The sequence below is a fragment of the Dermacentor silvarum genome, chromosome 8 (assembly GCF_013339745.2).
Source record: "Dermacentor silvarum isolate Dsil-2018 chromosome 8, BIME_Dsil_1.4, whole genome shotgun sequence".
Classification (NCBI taxonomy): Eukaryota; Metazoa; Arthropoda; class Arachnida; order Ixodida; family Ixodidae; genus Dermacentor; species Dermacentor silvarum.
The window spans coordinates 45,837,547-45,856,096 of record NC_051161.1 but is presented as its reverse complement, the minus strand read 5'-3'; the positions used below and the strand labels follow the sequence as shown (position 1 = coordinate 45,856,096).

The window sequence follows — 18,550 nt, the reverse complement described above, 5'->3', positions numbered from 1 at the left end:
TAGAAGATTTACAATGGATGTTGAGGAGAGAGAGACAGAAGAAATGGGGAAAGGCAGGGAGGTTAACCAAAGGGGAAGGTCTGGTTTGCTACCCTACGCTGGGGAGAGAGGGGAGGGGGAGGTAAAGTGACAGGAATATTGAAGTAAGCGATAGGGATAGAGTCGGAGGTCAAGGCATATCATTGGTTTTTATTGTTCCTTCGAGTCATCATCATAATTTTATCTGCATTTAGGTCCACTGCAGGATGAACGCCCCAGACAAAGAAGAAGGCTCCAAATATATTTTCTGACTAGACAGTGCGTAGAAAATCCCCCCCCCCCTCAATCATCGCTTCCCAGTATGCGCGATGATCGAAGGTTGTGTATGCATTATTATATGACGTCCAAAGAAGCCGCTCCAAGCACACTTTGTAAGCATCCGCACACACATTGTGTGAGAGAAGAATAATATTCTATTTCGCTACGTTTCCTTCGGTCTTTGTGTTTAACAGTTTCTCAACCAACGCTTTGCAGGGGAGGGTTAGTCGCACTAACATTTAGACTAATATTTGAACATGTGTGCTGCAGCATTTATATGTTTATTTATTTAGTGGCCTAAAGCACTAAACAGTATACGATATTGACCCATCACGCATGTCCTCCGAGATCTGGCACCGCAGCCACACACACACACACACACACAGGTAGACTTGACGAAGCTGGACGGTTAAAACAAGCTGGCTCGTCGAAAACCAACCTAGCGCGAACAACACGATCATCAACGTCTTCTTCCACACTGGCTGGCACAGAGCTGGTGCCGATGTGCTCCGGTACAATCACTCCCCAGGCAGAAAGGAGCCAACCTGGCGACTTAGGGGAATGACAGCACAGGAGGGTCGTAGCACGGTTTCAGCCGAGCGACGTGAACTGTTTCACGCCCTCGGAAGCGGTGGTCGGAAGATTGCTCGAGCGGCTCGATGACGTAGTTCACGGGAAACGTTTGTTCTACTACTCGGTAGGGACCATGGTAATTCGAGAGAAGCTTGGTCGAAAGGCCGGGAGTAGTGGACGGGACCCAGAGCCAAACTAGCATTCCTGGGGAATAGTGAGCACCAGATGCGGATTCATCAAGGCGAGATTTTTGGCGACATTGGTATTGCGCGCTAAACGAGCGAGCTACTGGCTGGCACATAGCTGGTGCCGATGCTCTCCGGTACAATATATAAAGAATGTGTCCGTGGAGTCCTTCCATATTTTCGAACCCCCGGAATGGAATGAACGCCCGATATTCCAGAATGGAGTTGGAATAACATGAGCCCATTCTCCTAGATTTCTAAATGTTGATTCGAAGTGAGGCTGCAAAGCCGGTAAATTTGCCAGCTAGACTAAAACTATACCGTGGCCAATTTATTACATTTCTAATTTTTTACTCAATACCGGATATTTCAGTACCTACCTATATATATATATATATATATATATATATATATATATATATATATATAGGTGACTACGTCTGCCACGTTAATTTTAAACAACACGGTATTCAACACGGTATTCAAATATTTCTGCCCTACACTGTTGAAGTGCACTTAAAGAAAGCAACTTTAGTTGTGAAGACTGATTCGATTGTAAAGAGCGTGCTCGACCTACGACACAAGGATTCAGGCGAAAACACAAACGGTGGCACCCTGCGCATGTCCACGGGAATCAGAGAGGTATGCTGAAAGAAAAAATGGTACCCGTACGTGGCACTAAATGTGAAACAAATAAGGTCGTTCTGCAAACATATCAATGCATTTCGCTTTTATGCTAATCATCAAAGTGAGAGACTAAGCAAGTTCTGAGTGAGAGACTAGTCTGCATGCGTTGGGCATGCAGACTAAGCATGCCCAATGGTGTAAGAGTATTTTTGTATTTTGCGTTACTAGAGCAAAAAATTGTGTCGGAAGAATCGAAGAAATGGCAAATTTTATTTAGAAAGCAGACCGTGCTTGCATCGCAACGCGCGATGTTGTCGCGAACCTCGAAACATGTGAGCAGCTAAAGTTACTCTAACTTCAGCGGTCACGAGCAGGCAGCTCTAAGATACAGTATTTGCAAAATCAGAGCTTATCAATGAAGCTACTATACTGCCTGAAAGCAGCCTGAAATTAGATTCACGTTTGACAGTGGGAAAGCAATCGTAATATTAAATTGAAGAAAACCCACGTAGACGTACAGGACGAAGCAACGCTCTTGAAGGTCACAGCGTCACTACAGAGCATGTTTTTTTGGTTATTGCTTTGAAGAAATCTAGAGATGAAGTGACTGAGCCCTTGGTCTGTCCCTTCGAATTTTTATTGTTTGTTATGTAGGAGGAGGTTCGGAAGAGGAGACCACATGACAGGCTGCCAGCCTGTCAAGTGGTCTATTTTTCCGAAATTTACATATGTCGGAGACACTTTGCGTTATTATAGGAAGAGCTGAATTTACTTTGCAATGACGTCATTTATTTCTGACGTCAACCCGTGCAGCTAACGTATGTATATATACAGTATAAACTGTAGATACTAAGAGAATAGGCACCAACGTTCTGCAAAATATAACAGGCCAGAAAGCACGTTTGTCCTTGTGCGAAAAAAAATAGTACGTAGCATTATTTGTAACGTGGTTAAGACTTCAAAAAACGTGTTTTAGTTACTAGGCACGCCAGGGTGCGCAAAGACTAAACAAATATAGAGAAATCATTTCATTTACTGAATTGAAGAAATGAAATTAACTAGCTCAGCCACTCCAGCAGTGGGAACGGTGCAACTCTCAGCATTAGAAGTAGTTAAAAGGAGTGGAATTACGGCAATATCAACTCTCCGGAATGCAGTGGGAGTGGAATGGAGCGTCCCACTCCGCAACTCTGATCTGCGCCGCAATTCGTGCTCGTGTTCATGCTTGCCGCCTGAAGGCTATGAATGTAGCCACCTGATGTGTGCTTTTACCCTTCATATCTTCCATCGTATAGATTCGTGTAAGGGCCGCACTTTGTTTTTCACAATTTTGATGAGGTGCGACCCTTTCGCGGGACCAAACCGTTTGGTCAAAATGGTGCCGGCGCAGCTAGCGACTTGTGCGCACCCCTGATCTTGTGCACACACCGGCTCTCGCCATCTAGACGCAGCCCGGGCTAGTACGCAGCGAGCGAAAATTCGCCGATGCGCTGCGCGCAGCATCGGGGCACCGAACACGATTGCTTTCTCCGTTGAAAATGTTTTCCCAAATTTTGGGCTCCCAAGTTGGGGGTGCGGCCCCTACACGAGTCTATACGGTAATTAGAGCGGTATATTTGCAAGGGTGACACGGCCGGGTGCCTCTTGTCGTTATAACTGTATGTAAAAACAACTTCGCCTGGGAATAGGTATGTCTGCGCTTGCAGAAAAATACCCGTTTGTGGTCTCCTCTGATTACGGTGGTTGGTTCCGACTGCGTTTTAGCTCCGGCAGTTGCGAACACCAGTGTGCTCGGAACGACTAACAAATTCACGTGTCGCCGCACCGCCGTATTGTGTCTCAACGGAGATTTTGTGTTTGATAAGAAACGTTTTAATTATTTAACGGGAGCGGGTTACTCTGGTCAGGGCTCGCACGTACGTGAAATTGCGGCTGAATGCGTCTACAATCGTGAAATTGAGCCCAAAGCGTCGCTACGACCTTGTAAAATGGGGTGTGAGAGTGCCGGCGCGGACGACATCCAGCCTTCCAATCCAGCCTTGCCGCACCCATGCGGCTTGCTCATCACGAAATCATTAATTTGCGAAACGCAAAATGTGTCGCGGCTCGCGCTATTCGGCGCGCAGAACGCAAAGTCGCAGTCGCGAAGAGGCTGGCAAACGCATACGTGACACGACCTCGAGACCTCTGCACGACTCTCGCTTGTAGACTTTGTCGCATCATAAAAGCGTGGTCCGAGCTTGTTCGCAAGGATTGCTATACTTGCGGCCATACATACATGCACAAGTACACAACAGGAAACTTACTGCGCCTACTTGCGTGTGACGTGGAGACGACCAGAAGGCATACGATTGTATCACTATGGGCGCCATCGCATACGCGGAGAGCGACAGAATCGAGTCCACTTCACTGCGAGGTCAAAGATCCTCACTGCGATGTGCTGGAAAGGCACAGACCCCTTCAGTGACCGCGGAACCGTCGGGTCTGCTTGACCTCCCAGCGCGGGCGAAGAATCGGACCCGCCAGTGTGCACGAACTTCCGGTTTCCTACACTGCATATCCGGGACGACAGTCGTCCCGTCGTGGCTCGTCGATTGCTGTAAACTATGTGGCCCCTGCGGTGTCTGAAGTTGCTTCGTTCCGTCATTGAGATCTCGATCTGACCCGTGAGCCTACCGACGTGCGTTGCTGAAAAAAAAAAACAATTTATCAGCGTGCTCGGTAAACACTGTCAGTCTACGCTTATCGAAGAAATCAGAGCGGTCTCGTTGCTTATTTGTGGAACGCAGGAGGATCACGAAACTGAGGAAAGATTGAGTGAGTGTCTTACACGCATAGGGCATATAAACCCTCGATAATGCAATCTCCATTTGCATCTCCAGGGCACGCGACTGCATGAATCACAGAGTTCACATGCTATCGAGAGCCCTGTTTACGTCTGTGCGAACGAATTATCCTCCCCGCTACCGAAGTTGCAAAAGAGCAAAGGCCAAGACAACATTAGAAGCACTGGGAAAGGTGAGGGAAACAAGCATTCGTTCTCGTTTTGGAACACACAAGCGTCGCGAAACGCCACAGGAGCCAGCCTCCGAAACTTGTGCCCTTTTGATGCTCATCTACTTGCGCTCGGTTTGCGCGAAGCGATCACTGAATAATTCATGCGTTCTTATTTACTGAACGACCGGTCTTCCCTGCATGACTTCCTCAAGTCAACAGTGACCAGAACTCATGTCGTTCGTTAATTGAACGCCTAGTACAAGCTCGGAGCGCTAGCGCTAGCTCACATATGTCGGAGGTGGTTAGGCAGATGCGCAGTTTGAACACGCCTGCTGGCTGCATTCACTAGATTTCAACCGTTCCAGGAAAAGGGAAATGATACCAGATGGAGGGCAGAGAGGTTAATCAGAGTAACAGTCTGGTTGGCTACTCTACGCTGGGAAAGGGGAAAGGCTAGAAAAAATTAGCAAGAGTGGCAATTTATGCACGAAGCGCGAAGCGTTAACAGCGATAGCAATGTTTCGCGCTGCACTTGGACTCTCGTTGGGAGCTCTACTCTAGGATTCAGCCACAAGAATGTTTGCTCCGCAATTCAGGAATTTCTTATGGAGCCCAGCCAGACACCATAAAAAATTTGGCATAGGAGATATCACGGCAACGATGATGGCCGCCGCGGTGCTTGTGTCCAAGCCGCCTGAAGCCACTCCATTCGGCAGCGCGAGATTATAGTCTTTCTAAAATAGCGATAAATAATGGACACGTACTTAGACCAGCAAAATAAGTTTACGGAACTGCATTTCGTTCTTGAGCACGTTAATTACTTCTACAGCAGCCTTCTGAACTTTTGGACAGCCCGCTGTCGGGTCGCGCACGTGTGGATATCGCTTGCGCAGCGTGCCCCCTTTCAATTCTTTATAAGTTTACTGGCGATCTCATGTCGTGATCCATCCACACCCACCTCGTTTCGCGAATGACCTCGCCCCTCCCGACCAACTTGAAAAGCGAGCCTGCTGAGCCGCCCTCTTTTCCCTCCGTTATTCGTTTGCAGTCGCTGCTTTGAATAAAGTCATCGTGCGAGCTGAAGGGAGAGCGCGTGCAATACGTGATGTGGCTCCTTCTTTTTAGTCAGTCAAATGAAGCGTTGATCAAATTCGGCTTTTTCACATAAGAGGAAATAGGGTAATATATAGTTTGGCTTTTAACGCTGCCATGCATATAAAGATAGAAATAGGCTCATCTTGCAGTTCCTCGTGTATCATGGTATGACTGGGCAAAATTGTCACCGACTGTTTTTAAGTATTACCTTCTTAGATCAGGGGCCAGGGGGGGGGGGGGGGGGGGGCATTCCATTGGGCCTGTGCATACCTGCAAAATGTATGCAGACACTGAATGTTCAGGCTGTAAGGTGCTAGCAGCAGCCATTGCCCGAAATGTTTTACTCTTTCAAGCCTGGACGACCTGGCTGCACATGACGTTTTCAGTGGTTATAAAACCGTATATAGTTAATTTCAAGTGAATGTTCTCTCCTGTCTAGTTACAAAACATTTTCGTTAATCTGCCTATAAGAAAAATAAAACAGGAGGGAGGATGCACGGCTAAATTTGTAGCTTTTGAAACATGATACTGGCTGCTTTTGCAACGAGGAAAGTGGATCCGAAGACAATATTTTGCAACGCTACCACTGAAAGAAGAATGTTTTTCGCCACTGTTAAATCCGAGCTGAAGGTACGCAGACACAAAATACTATGAACAAGAATGATCGCATACCCGCCAGGCCAGTGGGAGCAAGCGAGATTATAGAATCAATCACGCGAGAAGGCGAAGTAAAGGAGGGGGAAGGGTATTGCTGCCGCATTTAATCCGCCGAGAAATGGGCGCCGCGGGGCTGTTACGTAACGCCCTACATTTCATAATGAGCGCTCGCCTCGGCACGGGGTCCCCGTTCCATTAGCGCGGCCTATGTCGTTGGGATTACGGCGCCGAGCTGTGCCCCGAAGAATAACCCAGCTTACATTCACTTTTAGCGCGATATGGCTCGAACTAAAATCTTTATCAAAGGCACAACAAACGCGTAGTCGACAACCCGGTCACAACAAAAGCACCTTTCTTATAGCATGATTAGACTCACACGCCGGTCACATTTAGATTACTTCGAGATTTCGAAAACAGAATGGCTCTGGAGAATGTCGTAATGTCGTCTAAAGTTTATGGCGGGGACAAAGAAAAGGCATCTTACTCGTGGATTAAATTAGCGATGGGCAACAGGTTCATTACGCCGTACAAGGACAGCAGCAGGCCCAGATGGCGTTACGTATATGATGTTAAAAAACATCGGACCAGCAAATAGAATGAGTCCTCTAGAATTATTTAACAATATCGGGATCAAACAGACTCTTCAGTATTCATTGAAAGTACCTTGTGCTATTCCACTCCTTAAACCTGAAGAGACCCTTAATTGTCCCTTGACTCCTTCTTACCCGTAAGCCCTACAAGCTGTTATTGTAAGGCAGTGCAGAAGATGGTGGACAGTCGTCGGCAGTGGTGGTCTGAATACACGAGTGTGCTTTCCGTCTATATGACAGGGTTTTAACAATGGCGTTGCACTCTGAATGTGGTGTGTGACATTGTCAGATGCGTCGATGCATGTGTGTAAATATAGCAATCGCAGTATTCTTAGACATTCAGAGAGCATTCGACACTGTAAGTCACATCCTTGTGCTCGCTAGTAAGTTAGAGCAAGGCCTATGTGGCTGATCACCGCGATGGATTTCAAAATGCTTGAACTAAAATAAAATATTTATGCAAACAAGCGAAGTGCACAGCAACTACCACAGCGTTGCGCAAGGCGTTCCTCAGGGCAGTGTTTTTATTATGCTTTTTTTTAATGGCGTAATGTAAATTAATGGATTCTTATATTCCATACATCACATCATCTGAACTAAAAAGACTGCTTTTTCTAAAAAGACGATTGCAGCTAGCACCACCCGACACAAAGTTACTGGCCTACAATACACTTATCAGACCCATCCTGGAATACGCAAACACTGCTCACTGCTTGGTTTCCGTACACAAAAAAACTAACCAACAAGCTCGAAGGAGTTCAAAGAAAAGCGCTTAGGGTCATCTTTAACAAATTTAACCGAACAGATTCGCCTACAGAACTACTTAAGAAGGCCGGATTACTAACCATAAAAAACCGGGCGAAATTGGCACGCTTAAAGGTAATGTACCAACTGTTACACAACCACCTAAATATAGACAAGTCCCGTTATATTAAGCAATCCGAAGCAAGAACTACCCGCCAGAAACACTTTCACACACTTGCTTCTTACAGATTCCATGCAGATGCCCTCAAATTCTCGTTTTTTCACCTGGCGATTAGAGAATGGAATAACCTGACCCCCTCCATTACCAGCAGCACATCCTTAGCCCATTTCTCTGAACTAATCGAAAGCGATTTGCTAGCCTCACAATTTTAGAAGAGTTTCATATTGTTGCCTTTGTTCTCATTTAACTCAAGTGCCAATGCCATTTTGTCTGTACAATTTACCTTTGTATAATTTGTGGTATAACTTGCTTCTGTAGATTTGACGACGTCTAGTTGTACCATGTTTTTTTTTTTTTTGCCTTGTACTAAATCCCTGTCTCCTTTTGTCCTCCTGTAATAATCCTTATTGGGATTGACAGTATGTATAAATAAATAAATAAATAAATAAATAAATAAATAAATAAATAAATAAATAAATAAATTTATAAATAAATAAATAAATAAATAAATAAATAAATAAATAAATAAATAAATAAATAAATAAATAAATAAATAAATAAATAAATAAATAAATAAATGATGTGACTAGCCTCTAGCATGCAGTATTCACTGTGCTCAAATGACGTCTGTACATGGGCCTCTGGACTACGAACAAATCAGATCTTAGTGACAGCATTTTGAAAGAAATGGGCATGGGTCCTTCGTAAGCTAAGACAGCTGTGTTGCCTTTCACTAGACTACAGCTAAAGGATGTTCTTCTCAAACTTTAAAGGCAAACTTTGATCCGACAAATGCCTTGGATTTCACACATCCGGGTAACTGAAAAACAAGTCAACACTGTTATAAACGTACTTACACTACTAGCCGGCACAACAGGGAACCAGAAATTGTTCTGTTATATCTGTTTCTCTGTGTGTCCTTGTCTCAGTCGCACTCCAAACAAGTAATGGGGGGGGGGGGGGGGGGGCAGCAGTTGCTTCACTATTACACGTACATAATGCATTCATAAAGCAAGAAATTGATTTCGAGTTTTCTAGTTATCTCTGAAGCTCAGCATAAGCCCTTTACAGTTATACGTACGGTTGAAATTTGTCGACGTGCTTACCGCATTTTGACGCAGCATAAGAACATTCACTATAGATCAGGCCCTCAGGGAAAGGTACAAAAGCGCAATTCACAAGGTTGTTCAGAAACATAAAACATTGCTACCTAGCTTTCATTTACACCAAGCGGACATTCCTTATCGTCCTTGTATGCTGGCATCATCTAAAATTGAATTGTCGGTTGAGATAAAAATTGCTAAGAGAGACATGTTCATGACAGCCGCGCAGCAACTGGCAGTATACCATATATATACACCTTAAATCCTCAGTATATCCACGTGTATACATACGGATCGTGCCACGATATTTCCTTCTGAATCAGCATTCATCGTATCACATTTGACATTACAGTAAACATTTAAATTATCCCGAGTAACATCTACCGCCATCGCTGAGATTCTTGCTATTCTATTAGCTTTGCGCTTCATACCATCAGTTGAAAATGCGCAAAAATGGATAAGTTTTAGGGATTCTCAAGCTGCATTTGCATCCCTAAAAAAGTATGGGCAATAACTCGTTGAGTACATATTTATTCTACAAACCACTGTAAGAGCTCACAAAAGAAAGTGCGAAGAATCACATTATAGCGTTTCAGTGGATCTCTGGTCACCGCAATATTTCTCGAAACACTTCAGTGGATACAACTGTGAATCGGGCCCACAATAACGAAGAAACATTCAATATTCGACAAGGATGGCGAAATGCGCTTGTTGGTACATCTTGACGAAATATGGTTTAGCGCAGGGAAACACGAGGCCAAAAGAAGGCGCATTAGACGCACAGGTGCCACTAACAATGACTTTACATGCGAAGCATTTCTTGGCGAACATTTGCCAATTTGAGAGTATCTATCTATCTATACACCTGTACAGAACAGCCAAGCTACTTTCATTCGAAGTAGTGATGAACAGGATACAGAGGCTCCTTCTATAACTAGCGATGAAGTTAGAAGGGGCTTGCAAGACATGACCAGTGGAAAAGCTGGTGGAGAAGATGGTTGATTTAATCAAAGATGGAGGAGATATCATGCTTCAAAAGCTTGCGGCCCTTTATACGCAACGCCTAACGACCTCACGTGTACCAGAGAGCTGGAAGAACGCCAACATTATACTAATCAATAAGAAGGGAGAAATTAAAGAGCTGAAGAATTATAGACCGATTAGCTTGCTTTCGGTATTGGATAAAATATTCACCAAGATAATTTCCAATAGAATCAGGGCAACACTCGACTTCAGTCAAACAAAATAACAGGCTGGCTTCAGGAAGGGATATTATACGATAGATCATATCCATGTCATCAATAAAGTAAGCAGGAAATCTTCGGAGTACAATCAACCTCTCTATATGGCTTTCATAGGTTATGAAAAGGCATTTGATTCAGTAGAGATACCAGCACTGATAGAGGCATTGCGTAATCAAGGAGTACAGGAGGAATACGTGAATATCTTGGCAAATATCTACAAGGATTCCACAACTACCTTGGTTCTCCACAAGAAAAGTAGAAAGTTACCTATCAAGAAAGGGGTCAGGCAAGGAGACACAATCTCTCCAATGCTATTCACTGCACACTTAGAAGAAGTATTCAAGCTCTTAGACTGCGGAGGCTTAGGAGTGAGGATCAACGGCGAATATCTCAGCAACCTTCGGTTTGCAGATGACATTGTTCTATTCAGCAACAATGGGGACGAATTACAACAAATGATTGAGGACCTTAACCGAGAAAGTGTAAGCATGGGGTTGAATATTAATATGCAGAAGACAAAGATAATGTTCAATAGCCTGGCAAGGGAACAAGAATTCAGGATCGCCCGTCAGCCTCTAGAGTCTGTAAAGAGTACGTTTATCTAGGTGAATTACTCACAGGGAACCCTGATCATGAGAAGTAAACTTACAGAATAAAATTTGGTTGGAGTGCATACGGCAGATCCTGACTAGGAGCTTACCACTGTCGTTGAAAAGAAATGTGTACAATCATTGCATTCTACCGGTGCTAACATATGGGGCAGAAACTTGGAGGTTAACAAAGAATCTCGACAACAAGTTAAGGACCGCACAAAGAGCGATGGAACGGAAAATGTTAGGCCTAACGTTAAGAGACAGGAAGACAGCGGTGTGGATCAGTGAGAAAACGGGGATAGACGATATTCTAGTTGATATTAAGAGGGGAAAATGGAGCTGGGCAGACAATGTAATGCGTAGGATGGATAAGCGATGGACCATTAGAGTTACAGAATGGATACCAAGAGAAGGGAAGCGCAGTCGAGGACGGAAAAATACTAGGTGGGGTGATGAAGTTAGGAAATTTGCAGGCGCAAGTTGAAATCAGCTAGCGCAAGGCAGGGGCAATTTGAGATCACAGGGAGAGGCCTTCGTCCTGCAGTGAATATATATATAGGCTGATGATGATGATGATCTATCTATCTATCTATCTATCTATCTATCTATCTATCTATCTATCTATCTATCTATCTATCTATCTATCTATCTATCTATCTATCTATCTATCTATATCTATCTATCTATCTATCTATCTATCTATCTATCTATCTATCTATCTATCTATCTATCTATCTATCTATCTATCCGCCTACGTCTTGGTGCTCTCATGGTCGTTTCGTTAGCGAGGTATGTACCAAAATTGGCGTAATATGATAAATGTATGAAGAACATAAATGATAGGTCATGACATGCGTGTCATGTAGGTCATGAAACAGCCGCCTACATCTTGGTGCTCTCATGGTCGTTTTGTTAACTTGGTAGGCTCCCCGCACACTGCTTCGCATAACATCGATTCCCACAGGGCGTGGGATCTGCCGGCTTTTTTTTAATTCCTTCGCCAAGCCGAACAAAACTACATTCAGGGAACGTTGTCACAGATCCCGTGAATCATTATACAATCAAAAACCAAAAATGATCCAAACAGAGCCCCAAAAGAACTCAGAGAAGACGAACCATCATGGTATACGCAGAAACTTTTCTGTGTCGTGATGCCATGACGGTTTGCCATGATCTTTTAGCACTTTCTGCGCAGGATGAAACGTGGGCCTATCCGCAGTGCTCTTCGGGCCACCCAGAAGAATATGTGCATCACCTCCTTCTCTAGTGTCCAAGGCACAAAGCTGCAGGACGAGAAATTTGAGAGCATACTTAATACTAACAGAGCGACGACTATATACCCTAAAAAAAAAAAAAAAATACTTGGCCCACGGCCAGCAGCGGGACTTCGGAGAAAAGTGCTTGTTCCTCTAAAACATTTCTTAAAAACACTGCTGTATTAGGTCTATATTAAACTATAGTGTCCGCTGAAAAATACATGTGTGATGTAAGTGTATGCTTTCCAGGTTGCCCTATGTTTGTGTAGTATATTATGTATGGCTATACCTATAGTCCGTGTACTAGTCTGTGAAACTGAGAACTTCTTCATGTGTTCTCGGACAGTTCGACGCACTTGTGTTTACATATGCACATGTATGCATGTTTATGTTCTGTGGGTTATTTGAATCATGTACAGAACTTTGTGTTAAGGCTGACGGACTGTATTTGTGATACTTTTGAGCCACATATTGCTACAATTTTTGTACTACAATTTTTTTTCTTTGCCAAGCGATGAGAAGTACCAGGTGGCACCTAAAGGCACCAACCTACCCTATTACAACATGTAAAAAAAAAGCAAGTTCTGCATCTCAGAAGCTCCATAAAAAGAATCTGAGATGTCCGGTGCTGTGCGTAAATTGCACAAATTTCAAGAAGACAAGCCCACTTGTCGACACGTTGCCTACATCGTGAAACATTGTTTGTTCGACGATTGTTGATCGCATTCTACAGTAGAAGGACATCAACCTTTCGTATAATGTAACTGAGGAGGAGCACCTAATTGCAAAACAATCGGGCTAGAGGCCACATGTCCTTATTGCCATATTAGGTTTAGCCATGCGTCCATGTTAGCTAATGAAGCGCACTTAGTACTTTTCTTATTGGTTTGCTCTCTAATACTTGGGATATGACACATGCTAAGGAAGCTGCATCTGCAACGGCACATATGTTCTAAAGCGTACCGCATCATATACAGGAGCCGGTACACACCTTGTCATATATTCCCCCAAATTGCCTTTGGGTTCATCATTCAGCAACTGCGTTTCAGATACATGGATCGATAAGGAATCACAAATGTCGTCCGCGTTATTTTTTTTTGTCTATCGCATACAGACATACTGCACGCTCTACATGTCAAACGTGCTGTACACATGCAGCGCATCATGCAACACTAATTTGTATAAACTGACAGCGTAAGTTCATTAGGCTTTTACTACTGAACAGAAACAAAATACGTCAGTTATTCTGTTATGGAACGCTGCAAAGTGTCTTATACCACCTCAACGTGTATTATCGGTTATCAGGGACGTCCACTGCTTTCTAACATTGTACGTTAGCTGTATACTCTTATCTATCGCCGTAATGAAGGTAATTGCCACGTCAAAGTGTAGTCAGTTGTCAACTTATCATACACATGTACTTTTCTCTGAAATTCTTTACCTTTTCCACTTGTATGCGTGTTTCCTTTCTTCATTATATTGTACGCCGCCAGTGCCGCTGTTACTGCCACAAGCGACTGTCCAAACGTGTACAGGCGTGCCTTGGAACCGATCCTTTTCCTTTGCAGTTATGATCTAGAAAGAAAGTAATCTTTAAGGCTTGTTCTTGCGCTCCTAAGAGAGACTGATTGTGACATACCCCAGTGAGAATACAAATTACAGAAATTAAGAGACTCTCAGGCTGAGCAACTCTCGGCGGAGCAACTATGGCGAGGCTAAGCCCGCCTGTTGCTACAATCCACTACCACTGCCAGGAAACGAGCCGATCTAGTTTGTTCATTCGATTGATCGGCCGTTATGCTTTGTTTCACGCGTGACACCTATTAAAGACACATACTTCAACAAACACTTTGTCTTTAAAGTTGTCACTGTGCGACGAACACACATTTTGACAACGACGGTGGCAGCGACACGACGATGGTTTGATGGCACTTCGTTGACTGACAACTCAGGAGTCTCGAAACGTATCGAGCAATCAAGAGTTTGCAAGTGCTTTCCCCTTTATTGAGTTAAGAGAACAAGGTTGTCACTGGGGCATTGGGATTTTTTCATAGTATCTCAGGATTCTGGAGCTGGTTGGATGAAAAAGTATGCACCTGAAATTAAGTTCGATGAACAACCTAGTGACCAGAAGAACCACAAAATATGCGTGCATGCGAACACGTGTTTATGTCTCAGAGAGAGAAAGAGAGAGAAAAGGCAGGGAGGTTAACCACATGTGCGATTTCTGTGGATCTTCCTTACCCCTTTCCTACCCTAAGGAATGAATCCTGGGTTTTACGTGCCAAAACCACGATTTGATTATGAGGCACGCCGTAGTGGGGGACTCCAGAATAATTTTGACGCCCAGGGGATCTTTAACGCCCGTGCCCCAATGCACGGGGCACGGGCGTTCTTGCGTTTCGCCCCCATCAAAATTAGCTACCCTAATTAGAGAGCGGCAAAGAAAACAAAGAAAAAAAAAGCCTGCAGAAAGTATTACAGGCGTTCACACAGGCCTCGTTATCACAAAAAGCAATTTAATGTTTACGTGGCATTCTGGTGCGTTAATTTGTCACGTCAGTGGGGCAAAATTATCTCAAGACTGAGGCAGGTCATTCAACTGGTTCAACACATCGCATAAGGCAAGCACAATGTTGTGGACACTAGCGCAGAACATGATGGATAATTGCCTCGTCACTGCCGTAAGTACAAGCTGCGATGTCGGCCACTACTATGCGGCATGCGTAGGCATTGGTGAACGCCACGCCCTGCCATAATCTGCACAAAAAGCTTGCGTCCCTGCGGGACGGTCTCGATTAAAATCGTAAATTAAATTATGGGGTTTTACGTGCCAAAACCAGTTCTGATTATGAGGCACGCCGTAGTGGGGGACTCCGGAAATTTCGACCACCTGGGGTTCTTTAACGTGCACCTAAATCTAAGCACACGGGTGTTTTCGCATTTCACCCCCATCGAAATGCGGCCGCCGTGGCCGGGATTCGATCCCGCGACCTCGTGCTCAGCAGCCCAACACCATAGCCACTGAGCAACCACGGCGGGTGATTAAAATCGTAGGCTCAGGCTGGGGTGCAAGGAACGCAGTTTACCGTGCTGCGTCTCGTACTCAGATATTGTGCACTGGCGCGGAAATACACATTCGCGCAGCGCCAGTTTTTTGGAAGCGGGATTTATTGATGAACGGTGGTCGTTTTTAAGTGCGTTCGTTGGCGATAATGTCCAATTATACTTGTTAGCCACTGAAAAATGACTGGTGTCCTTTCTTATCTAGATGGCGTATGATAACTGTAAGGTCGAACACCAATTATTCATGTGTACATGCGCCGCGAGATTGAGATAAAAAACTGCAGTACCACCTTACAGTTGTGGAAAATTCTGTTTATGCGAATGTTCGGCGTCAATAAAAAGTAGTGCGACTCAAAGGCTGCAAGTTCTGCAACATGCGATGATGCCAAGTATGATATTTTCCTCATGTTGGTCGAGACATTTGCCGTATGTATACAATAACATAGTAGAATGAAAGCCTACACTGCGGCCGCAATGCACGCGCAATCACCGAACGGCATTAAAAAAATCAAATCAAATCAAATAAAGAAGAGAAAGAAAGGAATTTATTATTAAGGCATAAATACATGTCATGTGCAATTATGAGCACCATTTGAGCGGTATGAACGCAAATACCAGCGCGCGAAGTAGTACGAATGGCCCTGCCGAGCAGTATCGATCGCCAGCAGTTTCCAACGCCGCAACCTTGATGCGGCCCAATCCACTTCGATCGCAGCGCCGCCACAGTATTTTTCCACGTCGGACGCCTCACTGCAAAGCATGCGCCGCCCCAGCCACTCGTCCCACTCGACCATATTCTAGTACACTATACTTGAAAGCCATCTGCGATGGGTGATAGAGTTGGCCTTGCGCTGTGTTTTCGCGGATTAGTTCGCGTTGATGCAAGAGGCAGCACGAAGGTCAATTCGCTCGCTGCTGCGGTCGCGCTCGCTCTCTCTAGCGTTTTGACAGCGAGTTTCCACAGTCATCGAGTGAGATGTGTTCATGTTTGCTTGTGCGCGCGTGACACCATGCTTGTTAATTTAGTTGGTGAGCCTATCTTTACAAGCTTATACGGACGATAAAACTACTATCCTTACTTCATAGAGCTGTCCACTAATTTGCTATCGCAATCGAAGCTTCGCCTTTCGGGTGAAACTGTGACTTTTTTTGGTACTGTTGCCCGTTTGGACCTTGCCTATATTTCCCAAGTCCGAAATAAATCGTTCAATTTACTCATTTTATTTCACAATACTTACAATTTAGTTTACGTCACGATGATCTGAGAAACCAGCCACATAGCGACTTCCTTTGGTGCCATCATTTTCCAGCTAAGGCTACGTTCACACTTGGTCTCGAAGCAGGCGGAAGCGGCAAAAACTTCTAAAAATCCGCCCGCTTAGGCGTCGAAGCGGGCGGAAAACCAGACGGAAAGCAAAATCTGTGTCGGACCGATTTTTTCGCCATGGCGAGGCGGAATCGCGGCGGAAAGTTGTTCCGCTCGACCGGAAGCTCCACTAGCATGTAAACATCCGGTCGTAAAATTGTACATTGTACGTCGCGACAATAGATTGGGAGCATAGGTCTCACGTAGGACGCGCAGGCTTCGGCGAGCCCCAACACAAGGGCCAGCCCGGGTTTTAGATTTGGTGTACTGGAGGCGCCGCCAGTAATACGAAATGATGAAATGTTATTACAAGCTGTAAGCAAAAGCTATTAAAGAAATATAATCACGCCTAGGCACCAACCTTTGACTCAGCGCTACCGTGCCCGTACGAGGAAAATTACGGAACGGCTACGAGGAATTTACCGAAGGTCGCAGATGACACGCAAAGTTGCACGAAATGAACACTTTTGATGCCGGGTGGGACAATGAATGAACATACCGCTCGAAATGGCGCGATAATGAGCGCCACCACGCCGACAAACGTACGCAGACTAGATGGATGTGGGCGAAAGCGGCAGCGGTGGCAGCGGCGATAGCAAAACAAATGTGAACAACTTGGACATGCGCGGAAAAGATTTTCTGGCCGCTTCGGCCTTTCCGCCCGCTTGCCGCTTCCCGAGTGTGAACGTAGCCTAACTCCCTCGCAACAAATTGCAGCGTCACGCTTTCTTAATTTTGGACAAATGCGTCAATTTTGATTTGTTTCGTTTAAATCTGACTTTATTATTTATATTAAAAATTCTAGTCTTCGTGCTGCTATGCCAAGTGATAATTACGTATCCAAGGTCCTACGTGCATGTCAGTCATGAATATGTTTCGCATAAACGAAGACAAGAAATACATTATCTGCGATATCACATTTACTAGGCCTGCTCGTATTCAAGGTTACAAGTTTCTTCCACCTTACACACATTGCATTTCTACATTCCTTCAAGAAGCAAAGCAGTATGTTACATTTCTCGCACTCAGCACATGCAATCCTACAACGCTTTGTTCCAATGTCCTGTAAAGAAGGCTTCGACACTATACTTACTGCAGAGAAGCAGTACTCACAGGCACACAAAAACGCTATGCAGTGAAGCCTTACGCATGTCATCGCTTTGTGCTAGGCGAGCCATCATCCGGCGTTGGCAGTCTTTCAGCGAGTACAGTCGACCACAATAGTTTACGGACCACGGGATCTGAAAAAAAAGGAAGACAAAAAAATAATTAAAAACGCTGGATATCTCCGCAAACCCACAACGCAGCCGGCCATTCACATTTCTAGCCTCTACTAGTATACGTGAACAACTTCGGGGTGTATGGTTTTACGGGCAACTGTTACAGGCTGCTCGGAAATTCAATGTTTCCTGAGATTCAGTAGTGCGCAAACATTTGTGGTTGACTGTACTTCGGGGCAATAAGTGAATTCCACAAATGTAGTTGTTTGTTGCGCCCTCCTTGTATCGGTGACATAAACTAGCGCGCGTGTAATCCTCTCAATGTCATAAATGTCGATGTCATGTGTCAAATGTCATATGTCAGTAAATATCAATGTCAAAATGTCAATGCCATAAACAATATCATTTGTGCGGGAATGATACTGCGTGCATAAAAACGACAAAGCTGCCTATCATTTCTCCACTTAGTCATCCATCGCGCACGTATATACTGACCAGGGCCCGAAATATGCAAGGATGCTTTTTATTTTCCATTTTGCCATTCGTCATTCGCTCGCAAGAAGACGCACCACACTATTGCCGATAAGGGCCACTTAGTACGACGGATGATAGGAATTCATTAGAATTGGACGAAAGAAAAAACATAACACGGCCTCAGTGTGCATTGTTCTTTACAGTAAGCTTCCTGAATTAGTTAATAGTTGACTACTGATGACTACTGATTATTGTTAATGTTAACTACTGATGAACTACTCG

At 44.5% G+C, this 18,550-nt stretch overlaps 1 protein-coding gene across 3 annotated transcripts in view; it reads right to left on the bottom strand.

Annotated features, from left to right (window-relative positions):
* Nucleotides 1–18,550, bottom strand: part of LOC119461140 (cytochrome P450 3A29) — a 278,911-nt gene that overhangs the window by 49,634 nt on the left and 210,727 nt on the right. For all 3 annotated transcript variants that reach the window (XM_049671788.1, XM_049671786.1, XM_049671787.1), the window contains exon 2: nucleotides 17,688–17,815. The gene's annotated coding sequence lies outside the window, so the exon portion shown is untranslated. The remainder of the gene's footprint in view (nucleotides 1–17,687; nucleotides 17,816–18,550) is intronic.